The sequence below is a fragment of the Morone saxatilis genome, unplaced genomic scaffold (assembly GCF_004916995.1).
Source record: "Morone saxatilis isolate NCDOM2014 unplaced genomic scaffold, NCSU_SB_2.0 Contig15, whole genome shotgun sequence".
Classification (NCBI taxonomy): Eukaryota; Metazoa; Chordata; class Actinopteri; family Moronidae; genus Morone; species Morone saxatilis.
In genome coordinates this window covers 14,277,003-14,285,337 of record NW_023339707.1, presented here as the reverse complement: position 1 = coordinate 14,285,337, position 8,335 = coordinate 14,277,003, and the positions used below count along the sequence as shown (strand labels likewise).

The 8,335-nt window shown below is 42.9% G+C and overlaps 1 long non-coding RNA gene across 2 annotated transcripts in view; it reads right to left on the bottom strand.

Annotated features, from left to right (window-relative positions):
* LOC118324114 overlaps positions 1 to 4,352 on the bottom strand; it is a 7,679-nt gene extending 3,327 nt beyond the window's left edge. The window contains exons 1-2 of one of the 2 annotated variants that reach the window (XR_004796543.1): positions 4,007 to 4,352; positions 3,629 to 3,825 (exon numbers count right to left, since the gene is read on the bottom strand). This is a non-coding gene — a long non-coding RNA (uncharacterized LOC118324114). Of the gene's footprint in view, positions 1 to 3,628; positions 3,826 to 3,921 lie in introns of both variants that reach the window. The other variant, XR_004796542.1, reaches the window with a different exon arrangement.
* Between the last annotated feature and the right edge of the window lie 3,983 nt (positions 4,353 to 8,335).

The window sequence follows — 8,335 nt, the reverse complement described above, 5'->3', positions numbered from 1 at the left end:
TCTACTTATTCCTGCTCTTTTGTGGACTAAGTTTCCAAAATCAAATAGGCTGCTAAACTGAATTACCAGTGTTTCTAATGCAGATTTCACAAACTCCAAACATCAACCTGCCGTGCTACCAAAACACACACAAAAAAACACCAATACCGAGCCATCTTTAACAATCAAAACCCATGTTGAAAATTAAGCCGAAAAATATTGTGGAAACAATAGGCCTTAGCTTCCTCCCCTACACTGTGAAAGGATGCAGGATTCCTCGCATTTATTCCTCAACCAATACAAACGACGTAAACACACAAATTAATCAGCAAATCCCGAAACACACACAGCACACTCGGTTGCCAATAAAACTCCTCCGAATTGGAGCAGATTTTCGCAGGAAGCAGAGGCAGGGAAATACCTATTGGATTTCCTGGTCCCTTGGTCCGCGAGACGGGTTGAATGCTTGGCAGACACAACGGACGGGGCACCAGACGATTGGTACAGGTTCTTGTGTGTTTCTCTCTCTCTCTCTTTCTCTCTCTCTCTCTCTCTCTCTCTCTCTGAGCTTTGTGCCAAGAATGGGCAGTGTCTGTGTGCCAGGCAGAATTTCAATGAGGGAGGAAGGAGGTGGTGATGGTGGGCAAGAAGGGGGGAGGAGCGGTGGGGGGCGCTGGAGTTGGCAGAGGAAGTATGCCACACAATAAATGGCAGGATGAAGAATTCCCACAGTTACAAAGATGCGAACGGATGTCTTGTCTTACTCGTGTCCAGTCTTAATCGAGAGAGAAATTGTGTCCAGGCATCTGGCAGATACGAGAAAGAGGGCTGATCCTCAATAGAGTGTTATGGTGATTTTATCATACCTGCTTTTTCATCTTCCCCACTCCCTAAGGAATTGCCTGATTCCAAAATTAAAGGACGAAGGACGGGAGCGCTGAGCCTCTTCCGTGCCCAGTTGGCATGGTGCCCGCTCTGATGTTCTCGTATATCCTCATTAACCAAGCGCAAACACACAAGGCTCATGCTCACATGTATACAGAAATGCGCTGCCATATGCATGTACTCACGCACGACCACACAACATAACACAGTTGCTTGACCCGTGTATGTGAAAGAAGCTCCTCCTATCTGATACTGATCATTTACTAAATCTTAATTAAATGAAAATCCTTCCAGTCCTTTGCCATCATCTCGCTGTTTTGCAAGATAGAGGGCTGCATACTCCAAGTTGAAAGTTGAAAAATCAGTATTAAAAGGTATCAGGGCGCACACTCCTTCCACTTTTATAATTCTCCTTTAGCATCTCGGGTAAGATTGTCAAAACATAACAAATGTATTTGTAAATATGTATATAAATTGAGAAAAGAGGACAATTTCTGAATCCCTGGTGTCTTACAGCGCTAAAGAGTACCCTCCAACTACCCAGGTGGCCAGATGTGTCTCTAAAACCTCTGAGTGAAGAAAATATACGTCAGAGGTTTCTGTCCTCCTCTTCATTTACTCTCTCTCTCCCCTCTCCTCTTTTCCACTTGTCTATGCTTTTGCTAATGTGCTGATGAGATATGTGGTTACCATGGTTTCAAATGTTTCTGATAGCTCAGATGCCTGGCCTGGCATGTTGCTACACGCCCACATGTTACAGCATTCACTAATGGCACACAGAGGAGCCGATACACACGCATGCGCATGCACATACATACATATACACAAACACACTTTGAAAGGTATGCCCTTTCAAAGGGGCTGTGCATGCATATTTTGGTGCCTGTATACAAAGGGTATGCGTGCAAGAGTGCAAAATGGTGTATGTCAGGATGAAACAGCTGCAGCTTCCTGCATGAGAAGAGAAACTTCCTGTTGCCTCGCTGCAAACCGCGGCCGGTCAGCCAAGATATCAGCCAATCAGCTATATTGAGGCTGAACGCAGGAAGTTAGCCTGACTGCCTCTAGGAGAAAAACTCAGAAACATTATGAGGCAACACGATAAGTTCATCCGAGGATAAGAGAGGGGCGGGGAAAGAGCTCTCCCACTCCTAGCTCTCTTTCTGTCTCTGTAACCCTTGTTCTCTCTCTTTTTCTCGAGATTTTTCTTTCTTAACATTTTCCTCACGTCGCTGTCATGTGTCAATATACATAAAAAGAGGTTCTTTCGGTTCTTTTTCATGAATTTATCTGCCACCTAATGCCACAGCTGAACATTTTAAAATGACAGAGGCTGATGTAGAGGAATTAGGAGTAGTGTACCAACAAATAGTGAGGGGTGTGTTGAAAGGGTCTGCCCATATTCACTGTTTCTTAAACACGTGGCACGAAGGCGCCATCTTGACACCAACCCGTATTTAGATCAAGATACAGTACTGACATTAAGCAGTCCAGTTAGATCCCATATTGTACATAGAATATTCAGATATTTCATATAATTCAAGCGTGTTCAATTTCTCCTCTAAAAGTAGCTTGAAAGATCAAATCGGTTGTTGATTAATTTAGATATCCTGTTTTATGCAATTCGGAGGGTGAAACAATATTTCGCTTATGTTTCAGGGCATTTTGGCCTCTGACATGAGACTGTAATGAAAATATGCAGTGTGATATGAATGATAGGCTTGTTTTCTTGCAGCTGAGTAAGATAGACATCAATAAGACAAATGCTACTGTCACATTTCCATTCTTTTGAAACGGAAAGGTCACACGGGTAAAAAAAAATCAACAGCTTTACTGATAAAATAAGAAAGAACTACCGGATAAGAAGACCAACATTAAACTGCATTTTTTGCTCAGCAACCTTCCCTTTTCTTTACAGTGTTGTCTGTTTGTCTGAAACTCAGTTTCATTTCTGCCACAGTTTCCTCTGAAGTGCAAAGTATCAAACACAGTAACCTATGACGCAGTGTGTCAAGACAAACATTAAAATTGCCACCTTTTAAAAACTGTCACACCTCTAGATCGCATAAAGATAAAACTCACCCCCATACACGTTTGTGTGAAATAACTGCCACATATCTGAGTTTCCACAGTGGCAGAGAGCGCAAACAGTGTATGAAGGTAATGAAAAACAAAGTAAATATTGCCCTCGTATTAGCTTTTATACCGGCTCTTGATGATAAGAAACCTGCCAGTGTCTCACTTGTCCTGTGGGTGCAGCTCCTCAACACTGGTCAGCGGTTAAACTTGTACTGACCTGAACACAACAACGGCTCTCTGGCTCAGTCAACCCTCTGAGGTCAGAAAGTAACCAAGAAGGCCTGCCCTTCCTCCTGCCAGTCTACAAAGAGACACCTGTTTAGTATGGAAAGCCACAGAAAGACGGTTCACCACCCTGTCAGAATCTGCTGTCCTAGAGCAGAGAGGGGAGAGGAAGAAGGGGACAGGGGCAGAGAAAAAAGAGATCATGGAAGCAGGAGAAAGACGATGGTCAGCAGGAAGTCAAGGAGTCCCTCTGAGCTCTAGAAAAGTTTCTCCTGTTGTGCCCATTGAGCCAAAATGGCGGCGAGCGGAGTACAGCGTGGCAACCGACGACGATAGACACATTTACAGGAGGAAGACCATGATGAAGGACAGAGAAGAGGGCGAGAGGAACTGGAGGAGAAAGATTTTAGGGCAGTGAAAAAGACGGGAAGAGGTGTCGCAGGATAAAAAAGAAAAATACCTGGAGCCTGTACGTGAGCGGCGGGCTGGGCCGGAGGACTGGAGGAGAAGAGGGCCGTGATGGCGGGAAGAAGGGAAAAGAGAGGAGTAGAGCACACCCTCTGAGAGCTACACCCCCTTCCCACAATCCCCTCCTACTGGCGTGAGTGCGTCTGTCCGTACACAGGGTGACACAGGGACGTCTGCTCGCACACAGCCCTATAACACACACACAAAACGCACACAAGCCACGGTATCAAACACACTGCACAACAAAAAGAGAAAAGCTCCATAACAGACTCACAATAGACTCACATTACTTGCAGTTGCGTATGACCAAAGCGGAGACAAACAGACAATCAGACAGACGGACAGAGGACACTTCAAAACACAAACATACACATAATCAATTCGCCAGCCTTTGGATCGCCCTCTGCTCTGCCCTGTGCTGTGTTTGCCTCGGTTCGCCTGCCCACTTTGGCACTGCTGCCAAGAGGGAAGGGGAGAAAAGGGAGGGGAGGGAGGGGGGTGTAGAGACACAGAAAGAGGAAGGGAGGGACATGCTGTAGCGAGAGAGGGCGAACAGAAAGAGGAGGGGTCAGAGAAAAAGAGTTAAGAAAGAGAGTGAGACACAGAAAGACAGGAAAAAGAAAGAGAAGCGTAAACTGTCGTAAGCAGACAGTGACACAAAGCAGTGGGACAGCAGCTGGAAGAATGCTGAGAATTTGTATGTTAATCATCTAACATCCAAAACACACCTCTCACCTTGTACTGTACTTATATACTATCCTGCAGCAACAGACAGATGGCGAAAGAGACAAGCAAATCCCGACACTTCTGCCATATTGTTCCACCTCACTATTTTAACTATAGATCAAAACTGGCTTGAGATTCGAACTCTAAACGGCTGGACATAAAGTCAAGTTCTTTTAAGTCCAGGGAGGGTTACTGTCTTTTTCGACATCTTTATTCTGCCTGCTTTTCTCTCTCGTCTCCCTTTATCCTTCCGTAAATTTGTCCTCTCCCTCCATCGGGGATAATATCTGCCCTCCTAAGTGGGAGGGGTTTGAGGGAGTTCAGCTAAATGAATCAATGAGCGAGGAGGGTGGATATTTCAGAGAATGTCACTTTTTTTTCCTCCACAGTCTTTGGCATCTTTCCCAGGTCTCCCTTTGCTTTCTCACACCAGCAGGACAGTTGAACACCAATGCAGATCTTGGATCAGTGAGCTGTCGCCTCTAGATGACCTCAATCATTAGGAGAGAGAACATAAATCCATCTGTTCATAAATGTCGGACCTTCTTCTACAGCCTGCGTGTGGACCAATCGCTGGCATTTGAGCGGGTATCCCGAGCCGAGCCAACCAATCAGAGGTCACTTCTGAGCTGACATCATTTTGAAATGTGTGTAATTTTAAAAAACTGTAATACTTCTTATCATTAAATTGCAAACAAATACTTCTTTCTCTCATTTTAAAACTCACACCAACCACTTGAAGATAAAAAACAAAGCTTGTTGTGTCTTTTGTAGGTGACACAGTTACCTCCAGCTGCTGTAATACCTGAGTTACTGAGTCCCCAAACTGCCCAAACACACACTCACACACAGGAGGGTTCTCCCAATCCTCTAACACTCACCGCGAAGACAAAACAGACCACAATAGTCCAGCTTCTCTGCTTAAACTCCACATGAGTCTTTTCTTGAAGATAGGACAATGGACACACACACATTCATACTGTACACAGGCGCACACACACACACACACGTGGTGCGAACAATCCGGTTCTTCCATGGAGGCTCAGATTCAGCCAGCAGGTTGGACAGCCCCTCAACCTGACGTCACGTCTCCTTTGTTGTTTATGCATTTATTTCTCTCCTCAGCTGAACTCTCTGAACCCAAAGTACCCCCCCACCCCCACCCAGCCACCCCTCCCGTCCTGTCCTCCAGCCTTACACTTACCCCCTGCCAATGAAGGCGGGCAAATACAGTATGGCTTTAACAAGGAATAAGAAAAGAAAGAGAGACAGACAGACACAGAGAGAAGAGAGACAGTGAGACGGAAAGAAAGGAGCTTAGATGTCTCTCTCACTTTTTCTTTTCCTCCTTTTCTTCTTCGATCGCTCCCTGTGTCTCTTCCTGCTTGGCTTGTAAAAGTTTCAGCTGCATGGCGGGCCGGCCTCTTTTGGCAGCCGTCCAACTCTTGACTCTCCTGTCCCCTTGCAAGAGAGAGAGAAGGAGGGGAGGACAAATATAGTCACAGCTAGACTGTACTGTACAGAGGCTGATGTACTCTGAATGCACAGCGGCCGTTTTTTATTTCATACTAACACGCGCACACAGGAAGAGAGCGGTTTGTGACATTCCTTCACCATTTCTAACATGCAACAGTGAAGCATTATAGAGCAGATCTCGTGTCAAATGCAAGCTAATCATTGCAGGAAACACCATGCAGAGTTTCAAAAGGCTGCCTGTGCCACAGTTGTGATGTTAGTCTGCCTTTAACTGAGTGTGACAGCTGAATCTGATAACAGTGTGTTACACCCAGTTCACACAGGGACACTCTCACTTTGTTATTTCTCCTGGTATTAATAATATTGGCAGCTCCGTTGCTTGTATGTGCAGATAGACGTACACATGCACAGGAGAACATTTAAAAAGGCAAATATTGACATTATTTAAAAATCATAAAGCTAAGCAGGCCTTCTGTTTCACTGCATAGGTACACACACAAGTGCACACACATACTGACGATCATTGTTACTTATTTACTTACCTCAGCTTGGTGCACAGGGGTTTTAACACTGTATTGTTGCAGCAGTTTATCAAAAAAAGTAGCCTAAATCATTTTGTAATTATTGTCTATAAACTGAAGTTTTAATTCCCTTATTATGCTCTGTTAATGAGCCTAATTACACTAATTAATTAAACTACCTTTTGTTTGAAGACGTTTCCACAGCTGTTTCTCATCACATTTCTTAGACATTCTGACATAACTGTTGCAGGCCATCAGCAAATATCTCCACATTTTAATTTAGGAGCTAAAACGCTGTATAGGCATTCCTCTATTATTGTGTTTAAATCCTTAGCTAGCGCATTTTCAGTGGTTGAATAACTACCTTAAACTTAACTTATAATGTCCAATAATGAAAAATATTGCCATATAAGTATATGTGCATTAAGTTACTGAGTAACTGAATTCATAAGATGATTAATTCCAGCGATTTTCTAAAGTATTAATTTCTGGGGGAAATAAATTAATATAGTAACATATGTTGACGCAAATGTCGCTGTCTTACCACTTCTTTTCTGTTTAAGAATACATTTAAATATAACTTTGCTAATTACAGTGGATCAAGTAATGTTAATATTAACATCATTAAGTGTGAAGTCACGTGTGAGCGGCCCATTATTATTATATCAGTCTATTATTATTATTATTATTATTATTATTATTATTTGTTTACTACTTGACATTAGCTTAGGGAAAAAATAGCTTACTGGTGTGGTTTAATTATAGAAATTAGGCTTATTCACGAATGATTTAAGAGTCCTGACACACAATAATCCGACCCAACAACATTTCTTCTCTAATTGATTCGACTAGCTGAAGGCTACTGGCTACAAGCAAATAGCTAAATAGTTTTACCAGACTTTTACCAACTTCAAAAAAACGTTTGTACTTTTAAAAATGCAAAACCAAACAAGACAAAATAACCTTTTGACAATTCCCACACTAAAACTAAACAGTTCACTGCTCACCTGGTTGAGAGGCGTTGTCAGGACCTGGAGGAGGTACAAATGGCTCCATACACACTTACATACACATATCAGCGCACTTCAGTGTACTGGAGTAAGTGTGTTGTGAATTGAATTGAATCCATACAGACCTATAGTCTGTCCTATAGCTGTTCAACAGGTGGATTAATGCCGTTTTTGCTTTGCTCTGATTGGCTCCTGGACATTAAAACGGTCGCCAGTAACAGTGTGAGATCAAATCTGGGTCTGGACCTACCTGAAAAAGGAATCATTTTGCATTTAAAGCTTGGCATATATTAAACTGAGCCTAATAAATGTTAGACACATTTATTACTATCTGTGATAGCTGCTGAGAAATGTGACTTCCAAAACACTTTTATTTGTTTTTTGGCTTGTAGTTCTACATGTTTTGATACATAAATGCATCTCCCTGTTCACCAACAGATGTCAGTAATCGTCAGATAAAAGGGCCTGACCTACATAAAATTCATTATTGATTAGTCCACTGTCACTGGCCCTGTAAACTTCCATCTTGTACAGTTTTCACTCGAGGAAGATGAGGCGCCCCATCTAGTGGCAAGCCTGTGTAAGTGCATTTTTTTTAACCTGAAAAGGGGGAATGCTTGAAGAATAGACCTTTTTCGCAGCAGTCATTTTGACATTAGATAGTAGGGCAATCACAGGTTTTACCAATTATGCTTATTAAGGTTAGGTTTTTGTACCATTTAGTGTAGCAGGGCCTTTCCAGTGAGCCACCATGCACAATAACAGCACCCTGACTCTGTTGGACCTGACTGGAACAGAACCTTAATTAGTGTAATTCGTAACACCAGTGTTTACCCTACTATTTAATGTCAAAATAGCTGCTGTGAAAAGGTCTGTAACCCCCCTTTTTTGCACATGCTGCTTTTGTATTCCTCCAGATTTCCTCTTAAGCGTGCAAAATTCTCTAATATAAAATGCAAACTGTAT